The following is a 17,559-nucleotide window of genomic DNA, read 5'->3' on the forward strand; positions in this document are numbered from 1 at the left end:
TGACAGAGGTGATTGTGGATAGCCCGCAGGCCATCCTCCTGCGCGTTGGCGCACGTGCCGCGGGACAGGGCATCTGGGGGCTCGTTGAGCTCCCCTGGACGATACCTAATATCGTACGTGTAGGTGGAGAGCTCGATTCTCCACCTCAAAATCTTGTCATTTTGATCTTGCCCCGCTGCGTGTTATCGAACATGAAGGCGACCGACCATTGATCAGTGACAAGGGGGAACCTCCTACCGGCGAGGTAGTGCCTCCAGTGCCGCACGGCCTCCATAATAGCTTGCTCCTTCTTGACTGCAGAGTGCCGGATCTCGGAGGCGTTGAGGGTTCAAGAAAAGAATGCTACTGGCCTGCCTGCCTGGTTGAGTGTAGCAACCAGAGCGACGTCTGATGCATCGCTTTCTACCTGGAAGGGGATGGTTTTGTCCACCGCGTGCATAGCGACCTTGATGATGTTGGCCTTGATACGGCTGAAGGCCGATGGGACCTCAGCCGTGAGGGGAAAAATCATGGTCTTTATGAGTGGGCGGGCTCTGTCCGCGTATTTGAGGACCCACTGGGCTTAATAGAAAAGCCCCAAGCACCGTTTAAGGGCCTTGAGACTATGGGGTAGGGGGAGTTCCTTGAGGGGGTGCATGCGGTAGGGATCGGGCCCTAGGACCCCGTTATCCACGACGTAGCCGAGGATGGCTAGTCGAGTTGTGTGGAAAACGTATTTTTCTTTGTTGAAGGTCAGGTTGAGGGCTTGGCGGTTTGGAGAAACTTTTCAAGGTTTGTGTCATGGTCCTGCTGATCATGGCCACAGATGGTGACACTGTCCAAGTACGGATAAGTAGCCCGCAGGCCGTACTGGTCCACCATTTGGTCCATCGTCCTCTGGAAGATGGAGACCCCATTAGTATCGCCAAAGTGGAAAAGCCGGCCGGCTGCTTCAAAAGCAGTATAGAGGCGGTCTTCCGGGCGGATAAGGAGCTGGTGATAGGCAGATTTCAGGTCGACCATGGAGAATACCCGGTCTTAGAACATAGAACATAGAACATTACAGCACAGTACAGGCCCTTCGGCCCTCGATGTTGCGCCGACCTGTGAAACTCCTCTGAAGCCCATCTACACTATTCCCTTATCGTCCATATGTCTATTCAATGACCATTTGAATGCCCTTATTGTTGGCGAGTCCACTACTGTTACAGGCAGGGCATTCCACGCCCTTACTACTCTCTGAGTAAAGAACCTACCTCTGACATCTGTCCTATATCTATCTCCCCTCAATTTAAAGCTATGTCCCCTCGTGCTGGACAACACCATCCGAGGAAAAAGGCTCTCACTGTCCACCCTACCTAATCCTCTGATCATTTTGTAGGTCTCAATCAAGTCACCTCTTAACCTTCTTCTCTCTAACGAAAACAGCCTTAAGTCCCTCAGCCTTTCCTCATAAGATCTTCCCTCCATACCAGGAAACATCCTGGTAAATCTCCTCTGCACCCTTTCCAATGCTTCCACATCCTTCCTATAATGTGGCGACCAGAACTGCACGCAATACTCCAAATGCCACTTGTCAGCCCAGCTCTGCAGCTTATCTATGTCCCTCTGTAACTTGTAACATCCTTCAGCACTGTCCACAACTCCACCGACTTTAGTGTCATCTGAAAATTTACTCACCCATCCTTCTACGTCCTCTTCCAGGTCATTTATAAAAATGACAAACAGCAGTGGCCCCAAAACAGATCCTTGTGGTACACCACTAGTAACTGGACTCCAGTCTGAACATTTCCCATCAACCACCACCCTTTGTCTTCTTCCAGCTAGCCAATTTCTGATCCAAACTGCTAAATCACCCTGAATCCCATGCCTCCGTATTTTCTGCAATAGCCTACCGTGGGGAACCTTATCAAAAGCTTTACTGAAATCCATATACATTACATCAACTGCTTTACCCTCATCCACCTGTTTGGTCACCTTCTCAAAGAACTCAATAAGGATTGTGAGGCACGACCTACCCTTCACAAAACCATGTTGACTATCTCTAATCAAATTATTCCTTTCCAGATGATTATACATCCTATCTCTTATAAACCTTTCCAATACTTTGCCCACAACAGAAGTAAGGCTCACTGGTCTATAGTTACTGGGGTTGTCTCTACTCCCCTTCTTGAACAAGGGGACAACATTTGCTATCCTCCAGTCTTCTGGCACTATTCCTGTAGACAAAGATGACTTAAAGATCAAAGCCAAAGGCTCAGCAATCTCCTCCCTAGCTTCCCAGAGAATCCTAGGATAAATCCCATCCGGCCCAGGGGACTTATCTATTTTAACACTTTCCAGAATCGCTAACACCTCCTCCTTATGAACCTCAAGCCCTTCTAGTCTAGTAGCCTGTATCTTAGTATTCTCCTCGACAACATTGTATTTTTCCTGTGTGAATACTGACGAAAAATATTCATTTCGCACCTCTCCTATCTCCTCGGACTCCATGCACAACTTCCCACTACTGTCCTTGACTGGTCCTACTCTTACCCTAGTCATTCTTTTATTCCTGACATATCTATAGAAAGCTTTAGGGTTATCCTTGATCCTACCCACCAAAGACTTCTCATGTCCCCTCCTGGCTCTTAGCTCTCTCTTTAGACCCTTCCTAGCTAACTTGTAACTCTCGAGCGTCCTAACTGAACCTTCATGTCTCATCTTTACATAAGCCTCCTTCTTCCTCTTGACAAGTGTTTCAACTGCTTTAGTAAACCACGGTTCCCTCGCTTGACCACTCCTCCCTGCCTGACATACTTATCAAGGACGTGCAGTAGCTGTTCCTTGAACATGCTCCACATTTCCATTGTGCCCATCCCCTGCAGTTTTCCTCTCCAGGCGATGCATCCTAAGTCTTGCCTCATCGCATCATAATTGCCTTTCCCCCAGATATAACTCTTGCCCTGGGGTATATACCTATCCCTTTCCATTACTAAAGTAAACGTAATCGAATTGTGGTCACTATCACCAAAGTGCTCACTTACCTCCAAATCTAACACCTGTCCTGGTTCATTACCCAGTACCAAATCCAATACAGCCTCGCCCCTCGTTGGCCTATCTACCTACTGTGTCAGGAAACCCTCCTGCACACATTGGAAAAAAACGGACCCATCTAAAGTACTCGAACTATAGTGTTTCCAGTCAATATTTGGAAAGTTCAAGTCCCCCATAACAACTACCCTGTTACTTTCGCTCCTATCCAGAAACATCTTTGCAATCCTTTCCTCTACATCTCTGGAACTTTTCGGAGACCTATAGAAAACCCCTAACAGGGTGACCTCCTTTCCTGTTTCTAACCTCAGCCCATACTACTTCAGTAGACGAATCCTCATCAAATGTCCTTTCTGCCACCGTAATACTGTCCTTGACTAACAATGTCACCCCTTCCCCTCTTTTACCACCTTCCCTGAGCTTACTGAAATATCTAAACCCCGGCACCTGTAACAACCATTCCTGTCCCTGCTCTATCCATGTCTCCGAAATGGCCACAACATTAAAGTCCCAGGTACCAACCCTATGCCGCAAGTTCACCCACGTTATTCCGGATGCTCCTGGCATTGAAGTAGACGCACTTTAAGCCATTTTCCTTCCTGCCGGTACACTCTTGCAACTTTGAACCTTACTCATGACCTCACTACCCTCAACCTCTTGTATACTGGAGCTACAATTCAGGTTCCCAATCCCCTGCTGAACTAGTTCAAATCCTCCCGAAGAGCATTAGCAAATTTCCCCCCCAGGAAATTAGTACCCCTCCGGTCCAGGTGTAAACCATCCCATTTGTAGAGGTCCCACCTACCCCAGAATGAGCCCCAATTATCCAGGAATCTGAAACCCTCCATCCTGCACCATCTGTGTAGCCACATGTTCAACTGCTCTCTCCCTATTCCTCGTCTCGCTAGCACGTGGCACGGGTAACAACCCAGAGATAATAACTCTGTTTGGCCTAGATCTAAGTTTCCACCCTAGCTCCCTGAATTTCTGCCTTACATCCCTATCCCTTTTTCTACCTATGTCATTGGTACCTATGTGGACCACGACTTGGGGTTGCTCCCCCTCCCCCTTAAGGACCCCGAAAACACGATCCGAAATCCGGTTGACTATCTCTGTTATGCAGGGTAGGGGGTACGTCTCGAGCTGCGTTAAGCGGTTTATGGTCTGGCTGTAATCCACGACCATCTGTTTCTTTTCCCCGGACCGGACGACCACCACTTGTACCCTCCAGGGGCTGTTGCTAGCCTCGATGACCCCTTCCTTCAGTAAACGCTGGACCTCTGACTTGATGAAAGTCATGTCTTGGGCACTGTACCGATGGCTCCTGGTGGCGACGGGCTTACAGTCGGGGGTGAGGTTCGCAAATAGTGATGGGGGTGCAACTTTCAGTGTTGCGAGGCTACATACCATGAGGGGGGGGGCAAGGGTCTGCCGAACTTCAGGGTCAGGCTTCGGTGGCTGTATTGGAAATCCAGGCTGAGCAGCAGGGGGCGCAGAGGTGAGGGAGGATGTACAGCTTAAAATGGACGTATTGGGCGCCCTTTTTCATAAAATTCGCAATACAGTACCCCTTGATTTGGACTGAATGGGACCCAGAGGCGAGGGCGATGGTTTGGGATGTGGGATAGGTGTGCAGGGAGCAGCGCCTTACCATTTCTTGGTGCACTAAACTCTCCGTGCTGCCGGAGTCGAAAAGGCAGGGAGCGTCACGCCCGTTGATCTGGACGAGCATCATGGAGTTCCGCAGTTGCTTTGGCCGCGACTGGTCGAGGATGATTGCTCCCAGCTGTGTGTAGTCTGAGTCTTCTGCTGAGTTGGAGTCACAAAATGGCCATCCGCGTCCGTCGCACTTGTCAGATTTCGAAGATGGCTGCTGCGAAGATGGGTGCCCCCATGACTCGCACGATGCCGATGACACTTCAGAAAGGGGCGTGTCCGGCCAGCGCGCAGCCGCCTTGCGGGCCTGCGAGCTCGACTTCCGGGCCTGTTGGGCTTTTTGTTTCTGGGCCTTGGGCCTGGTCAGGCAGACCCTTGCAAAATGCCCCTTCTTTCCGCAGTCGCTACTGGTCGCGGAATGGACTGGGCAGCGCTGTTGTGGATGCTGGCCCTGCGTCTGGGCAGGTCGCCGCGCGGCGTAGGCCCGTGGCGTGGCTGAGTCTGGGGATGGCTGAGAGGGGCTCGCAGGGTCCGCGAGATACGAGGTTCTGATAGGACACCCCCAGAGAGGTGGCGAGCATTACTATTTCTGCAGATCTTTCGCCCCGTTCTCCAGGAGTTGCTGCCTAATATAGTTCGATTGAATTCCAGACACATTGGCGTCGCGGATGTGTCGGTTCATGTGGACCTTCGCGGTCACATCTTGATGATTACAGTTTCTGGCGAACATAGTGAGCTTTTCCAAGTACTCGTCCAGTGATTCCCCTGAGCGCTGCCAGCGAGTAGAGAGCAGATGCCGTGCATTGATGGGTTTTACGAAACGCTTCCTCAGAATCTCGATCGCCGCACTGTAGTTGGCCGTCTTCTCGATCAGGCCGGAGATTCTGTGGCTCACCCGGGCGTGGAGTAGGCACAGCTTACGAGGCTCGGCAACGGGGTCTGCCGAGGGGTCCAGGTAGGCCTCAAAACACCGAAGCCAGTGTTCAAAAATTTCTTTGACTTCTGGCGTACGTGCGTCCAGGTCGAGCTTTTCTGGCTTGAGACCACTATCCATCCTATCATCATCTGTTTATTAAATTGATATACCCTCAATTGTGACAAGAGAGAGCGTACTCGTAAAACGAAGGCTTTAATAAATAGAGAACTTTGCCAGCAGGAGAGATGAGTGCCCACTGAGCACCGCCCACAGGACGTCATCTTATATCCGGCCCCTGGGAGGTGGAGCCGGAGGCGGAGTCCCCCGGGATACCAAACCCGGTCTTAAAGGGACATTCCATGCATGATCTTGAAGGCACATTACCCATTCATCACAGTGATATTTGATCAGACACCTGTTATACAACCAGCCTGATATCTGACACCACTGAAGTCAGCACAGTGTGTGAGACTCTTGTGGTGCTATGCATCACTGTATATACACAAGGGGTTAATGTAAATACACTACAACTAAGTAACCACTAGAGGAAGCAACGCAAGACTCCAGAGCGCAGTCCTTGCATGAACAAGACCATGAAGGTCTAGCAACCTTATCTGAGCAACCAGCAGCAGACGATGCAAGTCTGCCATGCTCAAGTGAACAACAGAAAGACTATGACAGTCTACCACGCTCATGGCTTATCCTGATGGGGGTCTATGTTCACAGGGGGCCAGCACGACACTGGAGCAGTTCATGCCGCTCTAGCCTCCCTTTGCGGCGCCAACTGGGCAGCCCACCAAACCGTGCATGTGCGTGGGACTTCCTCAATGCACCGGCCCCGACGTGCCATCGTGAAACGCCACGGCACGGACACTCTGCCTCCATTTCGGAGAATCCCGCCCCGGGTATGTCCCAGGTTACTGTTCCAGGTTAGTGATAGACCGGGGGTGTCCCAGGTTACTGTTCGAGGTTAGTGATAGACCAGGTGTGTCCCAGGTTACTGTTCCAGGTTAGTGATAGACCGGCTGTGTCCCAGGTTACTGTTCCAGGTTAGTGATAGACCGGCTGTGTCCCAGGTTACTGTTCCAGGTTAGTGACAGACCGGGTGTGTCCCACATTACTGTTCCAGGTTAGTGACAGACCGGGTGTGTCCCAGGTTACTGTTCCAGGTTAGTGACAGACCGTGTATATCCCAGGTTACTGTTCCAGGTTAGTGATGGACCGGCTATGTCCCAGGTTACTGTTCCAGGTTAGTGATAGACAGGGTGTGTCCCAGGTTACTGTTCCAGGTTAGCGATAGACCGAGTGTGTCCCAGGTTACTGTTCCAGGTTAGGGATAGACCGGGTGTGTCCCAGGTTACTGTTCCAGGTTAGTAACAGACTGGGTGTGTCCCAGGTTACTGTTCCAGGTTAGCGATAGACCGAGTGTGTCCCAGGTTACTGTTCCAGGTTAGTGATAGACCGGCTGTGTCCCAGGTTACCGTTCCAGGTTAGTAACAGACCGGGTATGTCCCAGGTTACTGTTCCAGGTTAGTGATAGACCGGGTGTGTCCCAGGTTACTGTTCCAGGTTAGTGATAGACCGGGTATGTCCCAGGTTACTGTTCCTGGTTAGTGATAGACCGGGTATGTCCCAGGTTACTGTTCCTGGTTAGTGATAGACCGGGTGTGTCTCAGGTTACTGTTCCTGGTTAGTGATAGACTGGGTATGTCCCAGGTTACTGTCCCAGGTTAGTGATAGACCTGGTATGTCCCAGGTTACTGTTCCAGGTTAGTGATAGACAGGGTGTGTCCCAGGTTACTGTTCCAGGTTAGTGATAGACTGGGTGTGTCCCAGGTTACTGTTCCAGGTTAGGGATAGACTGGGTATTTCCCAGGTTACTGTTCCAGGTTAGTAACAGACTGGGTATGTCCCAGGTTACTGTTCCAGGTTAGCGATAGACCGAGTGTGTCCCAGGTTACTGTTCCAGGTTAGTGATAGAATGGGTGTGTCCCAGGTTACTGTTACAGGTTAGTGACAGACCGGGTGTTTCCCAGGTTACTGTTCCAGGTTAGGGATAGACCGGGTGTGTCCCAGGTTACTGTTCCAGGTTAGTAACAGACTGGGTGTGTCCCAGGTTACTGTTCCAGGTTAGTGATAGACCGGGTGTGTCTCAGGTTACCGTTCCAGGTTAGTAACAGACCGGGTATGTCCCAGGTTACTGTTCCAGGTTAGTGATAGACCGGCTGTGTCCCAGGTTACCGTTCCAGGTTAGTAACAGACCGGGTATGTCCCAGGTTACTGTTCCAGGTTAGTGATAGACCGGGTGTGTCCCAGGTTACTGTTCCAGGTTAGTGATAGACCGGGCATGTCCCAGGTTACTGTTCCAGGTTAGTGACAGACCGAGTGTGTCCCAGGTTACTGTTACAGGTTAGTGACAGAGCGAGTGTGTCCCAGGTTACTGTTACAGGTTAGTGACAGACCGGGTGTGTCCCAGGTTACTGTTCCAGGTTAGTGATAGACCGGGTGTGTCCCAGGTTACTGTTCCAGGTTAGTGATAGACCGGGTGTGTCCCAGGTTACTGTTCCAGGTTAGTGATAGACAGGGTGTGTCCCAGGTTACTGTTCCAGGTTAGTGATAGACCGGGTACTTCCCAGGTTACTGTTCCAGATTAGTGATAGACCGGGTGTGTCCCAGGTTACTGTTCCAGGTTAGTGTTAGACCGGGTGTGTCCCAGGTTACTGTTCCAGGTTAGTGATAGACCGGGTGTGTCCCAGGTTACTGTTCCAGGTTAGTGGCAGACCGGGTGTGTCCCAGGTTACTGTTCCAGGTTAGTGTTAGACCGGGTGTGTCCCAGGTTACTGTTCCAGGTTAGTGAAAGACTGGGTGTGTCCCAGGTTACTGTTCCAGGTTAGTGATAGACCGGGTGTGTCCCAGGTTACTGTTCCAGGTTATTGATAGACCGGGTATGTCCCAGGTTACTGTCCCAGTTTAGTGATAGACCAGTTATGTCCCTGGTTACTGTCCCAGGTTAGTGATAGACCAGGTATGTCCCAGGTTACTGTCCCAGGTTAGTGATAGACCAGGTATGTCCCAGGTTACTGTCCCAGGTTAGTGATAGACCGGGTATGTCCCAGGTTACTGTTCCAGGTTAGTGATAGACCAGGTATGTCCCAGGTTACTGTCCCAGGTTAGTGATAGACCAGGTATGTCCCAGGCTACTGTTCCAGGTTAGTGATAGACCGGGTGTGTCCCAGGTTACTGTTCCAGGTTAGTGACAGACCGGGTATGTCCCAGGTTACTGTTCCAGGTTAGTGATAGACCAGGTATGTCCCAGGTTACTGTCCCAGGTTAGTGATAGACTGGGTATGTCCCAGACTGTTCCAGGTTAGTGATAGACCGGGTGTGTCCCAGGTTACTGTTCCAGGTTAGTGACAGACCGGGTGTGTCCCAGGTTACTGTTCCAGGTTAGTGATAGACCGGGTGTGTCCCAGGTTACTGTTCCAGGTTAGTGACAGACCAGGTGTGTCCCAGGTTACTGTTCCAGGTTAGTGACAGACTGGGTAAGTCCCAGGTTACTGTTCCAGGTTAGTGACAGACCGGGTGTGCCCCAGGTTACTGTTCCAGGTTAGTGATAGCCCGGGTAAGTCCCAGGTTACTGTTCCAGGTTAGTGATAGACTGGGTGTGTCCCAGGTTACTGTTCCAGGTTAGTGATAGACTGGGTGTGTCCCAGGTTACTGTTCCAGGTTAGTAACAGACTGGGTGTGTCCCAGGTTACTGTTCCAGGTTAGTGATAGACTGGGTGTGTCCCAGGTTACTGTTCCAGGTTAGTAACAGACTGGGTGTGTCCCAGGTTACTGTTCCAGGTTAGTGACAGACCGGGTATGTCCCAGGTTACTGTTCCAGGTTAGTGATAGACCGGGTGTGTCCCAGGTTACTGTTCCAGGTTAGTGATAGACCGGGTGTGTCCCAGGTTACTGTTCCAGGCTAGTGACAGACCGGGTATGTCCCAGGTTACTGTTCCAGGTTAGTGATAGACCAGGTGTGTCCCAGGTTACTGTTCCAGGTTAGTGATAGACCGGGTGTGTCCCAGGTTACTGTTCCAGGCTAGTGACAGACCGGGTATGTCCCAGGTTACTGTTCCAGGTTAGTGACAGACCGGGTGTGTCCCAGGTTACTGTTCCAGGTTAGTGATAGACCGGGTGTGTCCCAGGTTACTGTTCCAGGCTAGTGACAGACCGGGTATGTCCCAGGTTACTGTTACAGGTTATTGATAGACCGGGTGTGTCCCAGGTTACTGTTCCAGGTTAGTGACAGACCGAGTGTGTCCCAGGGTACTGTTCCAGGTTAGTGATAGACCGGGTGTGTCCCAGGTTACTGTTCCAGGTTAGTGATAGACCGGGTGTGTCCCAGGTTACTGTTCCAGGTTAGTGACAGACCGGGTGTGTCCCAGTTACTGTTCCAGGTTAGTGATAGACCGGGTGTGTCCCAGTTACTGTTCCAGGTTAGTGATAGACCGGGTGTGTCCCAGTTACTGTTCCAGGTTAGTGATAGACCGGGTGTGTCCCAGGTTACTGTTCCAGGTTAGTGATAGACCGGGTGTGTCCCAGGTTACTGTTCCAGGTTAGTGATAGACCGGGTGTGTCCCAGTTACTGCTCCAGGTTAGTGATAGACCGGGTGTGTCCCAGGTTACTGTTCCAGGTTAGTGATAGACTGGGTCTGTCCCAGGTTACTGTTCCAGGTTAGTGATAGACTGGGTGTGTCCCAGGTTACTGTTCCAGGTTAGTGACAGACAGGGTGTGTCCCAGGTTACTGTTCCAGGTTAGTGATAGACCGGGTGTGTCCCAGGTTACTGTTCCAGGTTAGTGATAGACAGGGTATTTCCCAGGTTACTGTTCCAGGTTAGTGATAGACCGGGTATTTCCCAGGTTACTGTTCCAGGTTAGTGGCAGACCGGGTGTGTCCCAGGTTACTGTTGCAGGTTAGTGATAGACCGGGTATGTCCCAGGTTACTGTTCCAGGTTAGTGACAGACCGGGTGTGTCCCAGGTTACTGTTCCAGGTTAGTGATAGACTGGGTGTGTCCCAGGTTACTGTTGCAGGTTAGTGATAGACCGGGTGTGTCCCAGGTTACTGTTCCAGGTTAGTGATAGGTTGGGTATGTCCCAGGTTACTGTTCCAGGTTAGTGATAGACTGGGTATGTCCCAGGTTACTTTTCCAGGTTAGTGATTGACCGGGTGTGTCCAGGTTACTGTTCCAGGTTAGTGATAGACCGGGTGTGTCCCAGGTTACTGTTCCAGGTTAGTGATAGGCTGGGTATGTCCCAGGTTACTGTTCCAGGTTAGTGATAGGCTGGGTATGTCCCAGGTTACTGTTCCAGGTTAGTGATAGACTGGGTATGTCCCAGGTTACTGTTCCAGGTTAGTGATAGACCGGGTGTGTCCAGGTTACTGTTCCAGGTTAGTGATAGACCGGGTGTGTCCCAGTTACTGTTCCAGGTTAGTGACAGACCAGGTGTGTCCCAGGTTACTGTTCCAGGTTAGTGATAGACCGGGTGTGTCCCAGGTTACTGTTCCAGGTTAGTGATAGACCAGGTATTTCCCAGGTTACTGTTCCAGGTTAGTGATAGACCGGGTATTTCCCAGGTTACTGTTCCAGGTTAGTGGCAGACCGGGTGTGTCCCAGGTTACTGTTGCAGGTTAGTGATAGACCGGGTATGTCCCAGGTTACTGTTCCAGGTTAGTGACAGACCGGGTGTGTCCCAGGTTACTGTTCCAGGTTAGTGATAGACTGGGTGTGTCCCAGGTTACTGTTGCAGGTTAGTGATAGACCGGGTGTGTCCCAGGTTACTGTTCCAGGTTAGTGATAGGCTGGGTATGTCCCAGGTTACTGTTCCAGGTTAGTGATAGCCCGGGTAAGTCCCAGGTTACTGTTCCAGGTTAGTGATAGACTGGGTGTGTCCCAGGTTACTGTTCCAGGTTAGTGATAGACTGGGTGTGTCCCAGGTTACTGTTCCAGGTTAGTAACAGACTGGGTGTGTCCCAGGTTACTGTTCCAGGTTAGTGATAGACTGGGTGTGTCCCAGGTTACTGTTCCAGGTTAGTAACAGACTGGGTGTGTCCCAGGTTACTGTTCCAGGTTAGTGACAGACCGGGTATGTCCCAGGTTACTGTTCCAGGTTAGTGATAGACCGGGTGTGTCCCAGGTTACTGTTCCAGGTTAGTGATAGACCGGGTGTGTCCCAGGTTACTGTTCCAGGCTAGTGACAGACCGGGTGTGTCCCAGGTTACTGTTCCAGGTTAGTGATAGACCGGGTGTGTCCCAGGTTACTGTTCCAGGCTAGTGACAGACCGGGTATGTCCCAGGTTACTGTTGCAGGTTAGTGATAGACCGGGTGTGTCCCAGGTTACTGTTCCAGGTTAGTGACAGACCGAGTGTGTCCCAGGTTACTGTTCCAGGTTAGTGATAGACCGGGTGTGTCCCAGGTTACTGTTCCAGGTTAGTGATAGACCGGGTGTGTCCCAGGTTACGGTTCCAGGTTAGTGACAGACCGAGTGTGTCCCAGTTACTGTTCCAGGTTAGTGATAGACCGGGTGTGTCCCAGTTACTGTTCCAGGTTAGTGATAGACCGGGTGTGTCCCAGGTTACTGTTCCAGGTTAGTGATAGACCGGGTGTGTCCCAGGTTACTGTTCCAGGTTAGTGATAGACTGGGTGTGTCCCAGTTACTGTTCCAGGTTAGTGATAGACCGGGTGTGTCCCAGGTTACTGTTCCAGGTTAGTGATAGACCGGGTGTGTCCCAGTTACTGTTCCAGGTTAGTGATAGACCGGGTGTGTCCCAGGTTACTGTTCCAGGTTAGTGATAGACTGGGTCTGTCCCAGGTTACTGTTCCAGGTTAGTAACAGACTGGGTGTGTCCCAGGTTACTGTTCCAGGTTAGTGATAGACCGGGTGTGTCCCAGGTTACTGTTCCAGGTTAGTGACAGACCGGGTGTGTCCCAGGTTACTGTTCCAGGTTAGTGATAGACCGGGTGTGTCCCAGGTTACTGTTCCAGGTTAGTGATAGACCGGGTATTTCCCAGGTTACTGTTCCAGGTTAGTGGCAGACCGGGTGTGTCCCAGGTTACTGTTGCAGGTTAGTGATAGACCGGGTATGTCCCAGGTTACTGTTCCAGGTTAGTGACAGACCGGGTGTGTCCCAGGTTACTGTTCCAGGTTAGTGATAGACTGGGTGTGTCCCAGGTTACTGTTGCAGGTTAGTGATAGACCGGGTGTGTCCCAGGTTACTGTTCCAGGTTAGTGATAGGCTGGGTATGTCCCAGGTTACTGTTCCAGGTTAGTGATAGACTGGGTATGTCCCAGGTTACTGTTCCAGGTTAGTGATAGACCGGGTATGTCCCAGGTTACTGTTCCAGGTTAGTGATAGACCGGGTGTGTCCCAGGTTACTGTTGCAGGTTAGTGATAGACTGGGTGTGTCCCAGGTTACTGTTCCAGGTTAGTGATAGACTGGGTGTGTCCAGGTTACTGTTCCAGGTTAGTGATAGACCGGGTGTGTCCCAGGTTACTGTTGCAGGTTAGTGATAGACTGGGTGTGTCCCAGGTTACTGTTCCAGGTTAGTGATAGACTGGGTGTGTCCCAGGTTACTGTTCCAGGTTAGTAACAGACCGGGTGTGTCCCAGGTTACTGTTCCAGGTTAGTGATAGACCGGGTGTTTCCCAGGTTACTGTTCCAGGTTAGTGATAGACCGGGTGTATCCCAGGTTACTGTTCCAGGTTAGTGACAGACCAGGTGTGTCCCAGGTTACTGTTCCAGGTTAGTGATAGGCTGGGTGTGTCCCAGGTTACTGTTCCAGGTTAGTGATAGACCGGGTATGTCCCAGGTTACTGTTCAAGGTTAGTGATAGACTGGGTGTGTCCCAGGTTACTGTTGCAGGTTAGTGATAGACAGGGTCTGTCCCAGGTTACTGTTCCAGGTTAGTGACAGACCGGGTGTGTCCCAGGTTACTGTTCCAGGTTAGTGATAGACCGGGTGTGTCCCAGGTTACTGTTCCAGGTTAGTGATAGACTGGGTGTGTCCCAGGTTACTGTTCCAGGTTAGAGACAGACCGGGTATGTCCCAGGTTACTGTTCCAGGTTAGTGACAGACCGGGTGTGTACCAGGTTACTGTTCCAGGTTAGTGATAGACCGGGTATGTCCCAGGTTACTGTTCCAGTTTACTGTTCCAGGTTAGTGACCCAGGTTACTGTTCCAGGTTAGTGATAGACTGAGTCTGTCCCAGGTTACTGTTCCAGGTTAGTGACAGACCGGGTGTGTCCCAGGTCACTGTTCCAGGTTAGTAACAGACTGGGTGTGTCCCAGGTTACTGTTCCAGGTTAGTGACAGACCGGGTGTGTCCCAGGTTACTGTTCCAGGTTAGTGATAGACTGGGTCTGTCCCAGGTTACTGTTCCAGGTTAGTGACAGACCGGGTGTGTCCCAGGTTACTGTTCCAGGTTAGTGATAGACTGGGTGTGTCCCAGGTTACTGTTCCAGGCTAGTGACAGACCGGGTGTGTCCCAGGTTACTGTTCCAGGTTAGTGACAGACCGGGTGTGTCCCAGGTTACTGTTCCAGGTTAGTGATAGACCGGGTGTGTCCCAGGTTACTGTTCCAGGTTAGTGACAGACCGGGTGTGTCCCAGTTACTGTTCCAGGTTAGTGATAGACCGGGTGTGTCCCAGTTACTGTTCCAGGTTAGTGATAGACTGGGTGTGTCCCACGTTACTGTTCCAGGTTAGTGATAGACCGGGTGTGTCCCAGGTTACTGTTCCAGGTTAGTGATAGACCGGGTGTGTCCCAGTTACTGTTCCAGGTTAGTGATAGACCGGGTGTGTCCCAGGTTACTGTTCCAGGTTAGTGATAGACTGGGTCTGTCCCAGGTTACTGTTCCAGGTTAGTGATAGACTGGGTGTGTCCCAGGTTACTGTTCCAGGTTAGTGACAGACAGGGTGTGTCCCAGGTTACTGTTCCAGGTTAGTGATAGACCGGGTGTGTCCCAGGTTACTGTTCCAGGTTAGTGATAGACTGGGTCTGTCCCAGGTTACTGTTCCAGGTTAGTGATAGACTGGGTGTGTCCCAGGTTACTGTTCCAGGTTAGTGATAGACCGGGTATGTCCCAGGTTACTGTTCCAGGTTAGTGACAGACCGGGTGTGTCCCAGGTTACTGTTCCAGGTTAGTGATAGACTGGGTGTGTCCCAGGTTACTTTTGCAGGTTAGTGATAGACCGAGTGTGTCCCAGGTTACTGTTCCAGGTTAGTGATAGGCTGGGTATGTCCCAGGTTACTGTTCCAGGTTAGTGATAGACTGGGTATGTCCCAGGTTACTGTTCCAGGTTAGTGATAGACCGGGTGTGTCCAGGTTACTGTTCCAGGTTAGTGATAGACCGGGTGTGTCCCAGGTTACTGTTCCAGGTTAGTGATAGACCGGGTCTGTCCCAGGTTACTGTTCCAGGTTAGTGATAGACTGGGTGTGTCCCAGGTTACTGTTCCAGGTTAGTGATAGACTGGGTGTGTCCCAGGTTACTGTTCCAGGTTAGTGATAGACTGGGTGTGTCCCAGGTTACTGTTCCAGGTTAGTAACAGACCGGGTGTGTCCCAGGTTACTGTTCCAGGTTAGTGATAGACCGGGTGTTTCCCAGGTTACTGTTCCAAGTTAGTGATAGACTGGGTATGTCCCAGGTTACTGTTCCAGGTTAGTGATAGACCGGGTGTATCCCAGGTTACTGTTCCAGGTTAGTGACAGACCAGGTGTGTCCCAGGTTACTGTTCCAGGTTAGTGATAGGCTGGGTGTGTCCCAGGTTACTGTTCCAGGTTAGTGATAGACCGGGTATGTCCCAGGTTACTGTTCCAGGTTAGTGATAGACTGGGTGTGTCCCAGGTTACTGTTGCAGGTTAGTGATAGACAGGGTGTGTCCCAGGTTACTGTTCCAGGTTAGTGACAGACCGGGTGTGTCCCAGGTTACTGTTCCAGGTTAGTGATTGACCGGGTGTGTCCCAGGTTACTGTTCCAGGTTAGTGATAGACTGGGTGTGTCCCAGGTTACTGTTCCAGGTTAGTGACAGACCGGGTATGTCCCAGGTTACTGTTCCAGGTTAGTGACAGACCGGGTGTGTACCAGGTTACTGTTCCAGGTTAGTGATAGACCGGGTATGTCCCAGGTTACTGTTCCAGTTTACTGTTCCAGGTTAGTGACCCAGGTTACTGTTCCAGGTTAGTGATAGACTGGGTCTGTCCCAGGTTACTGTTCCAGGTTAGTGACAGACCGGGTGTGTCCCAGGTCACTGTTCCAGGTTAGTAACGGACTGGGTGTGTCCCAGGTTACTGTTCCAGGTTAGTGACAGACCGGGTGTGTCCCAGGTTACTGTTCCAGGTTAGTGATAGACTGGGTCTGTCCCAGGTTACTGTTCCAGGTTAGTGACAGACCGGGTGTGTCCCAGGTTACTGTTCCAGGTTAGTGATAGACTGGGTGTGTCCCAGGTTACTGTTCCAGGTTAGTGACAGACCGGGTGTGTCCCAGGTTACTGTTCCAGTTTACTGTTCCAGGTTAGTGACCCAGGTTACTGTTCCAGGTTAGTGATAGACTGGGTCTGTCCCAGGTTACTGTTCCAGGTTAGTGACAGACCGGGTGTGTCCCAGGTCACTGTTCCAGGTTAGTAACGGACTGGGTGTGTCCCAGGTTACTGTTCCAGGTTAGTGACAGACCGGGTGTGTCCCAGGTTACTGTTCCAGGTTAGTGATAGACTGGGTCTGTCCCAGGTTACTGTTCCAGGTTAGTGACAGACCGGGTGTGTCCCAGGTTACTGTTCCAGGTTAGTGATAGACTGGGTGTGTCCCAGGTTACTGTTCCAGGTTAGTGATAGACTGGGTGTGTCCCAGGTTACTGTTCCAGGTTTGTGATAGACTGGGTGTGTTCCAGGTTACTGTTCCTGGTTAGTAACAGACTGGGTGTGTCCCAGGTTACTGTTCCAGGTTAGTGATAGACTGCGTGTGTCCCAGGTTACTGTTCCAGGTTAGTGACAGACCGGGTGTGTCCCAGGTCACTGTTCCAGGTTAGTGATCGACTGGGTGTGTCCCAGGTTACTGTTCCAGGTTAGTGATAGACCAGGTCTGTCCCAGGTTACTGTTCCAGGTTAGTGATGGACCAGGTGTGTCCCAGTTCACTGTTCCAGGTTAGTGAGAGACCGGTTGTGTCCCAGGTTACTGTTCCAGGTTAGTGACAGACCGTGTATGTCCCAGGTTACTGTTCCAGGTTAGTGACAGACCGGGTATGTCCCAGGTTACTGTTCCAGGTTAGTGAGAGACCGGGTGTGTCCCACGTTACTGTTCCAGGTTAGTGAGAGACCGGGTATGTCCCAGGTTACTGTTCCAGGTTAGTGATAGACTGGGTGTGTCCCAGGTTACTGTTCCAGGTTAGTGATGGACCGGGTGTGTCCCAGGTTACTGTTCCAGGTTAGTGATAGGCTGGGTGTGTCCCAGGTTACTGTTCCAGGTTAGTGATAGACCGGGTGTGTCCCAGGTTACTGTTCCAGGTTAGTGACAGACCGGGTGTGTCCCAGGTCACTGTTCCAGGTTAGTGATAGGCCGGCTGTGTTCCAGGTTACTGTTCCAGGTTAGTGACAGACCAGGTGTGTCCCAGGTTACTGTTCCAGGTTAGTGATAGACCTGGTGTGTCCCAGGTTACTGTTCCAGGTTAGTGACAGACCGGGTGTGTACCAGGTTACTGTTCCAGGTTAGTGATAGACCGGGTATGTCCCAGGTTACTGTTCCAGTTTACTGTTCCAGGTTAGTGACCCAGGTTACTGTTCCAGGTTAGTGATAGACTGGGTCTGTCCCAGGTTACTGTTCCAGGTTAGTGACAGACCGGGTGTGTCCCAGGTCACTGTTCCAGGTTAGTAACGGACTGGGTGTGTCCCAGGTTACTGTTCCAGGTTAGTGACAGACCGGGTGTGTCCCAGGT

The 17,559-nt window shown here is 51.2% G+C and overlaps 2 protein-coding genes across 3 annotated transcripts in view; both read left to right on the forward strand.

The window, feature by feature from the left end:
* The window catches only part of LOC119976112 (class I histocompatibility antigen, F10 alpha chain-like), a 138,204-nt gene that overhangs the window by 72,456 nt on the left and 48,189 nt on the right, over window positions 1-17,559 (forward strand). The gene's annotated exons all lie outside the window — the stretch shown is intronic.
* Window positions 1-17,559, forward strand: part of LOC119976115 (class I histocompatibility antigen, F10 alpha chain-like) — a 52,123-nt gene that overhangs the window by 1,786 nt on the left and 32,778 nt on the right. The gene's annotated exons all lie outside the window — the stretch shown is intronic.

This window comes from Scyliorhinus canicula, chromosome 13 (genome assembly GCF_902713615.1).
Source record: "Scyliorhinus canicula chromosome 13, sScyCan1.1, whole genome shotgun sequence".
NCBI classification, from domain to species: domain Eukaryota; kingdom Metazoa; phylum Chordata; class Chondrichthyes; order Carcharhiniformes; family Scyliorhinidae; genus Scyliorhinus; species Scyliorhinus canicula.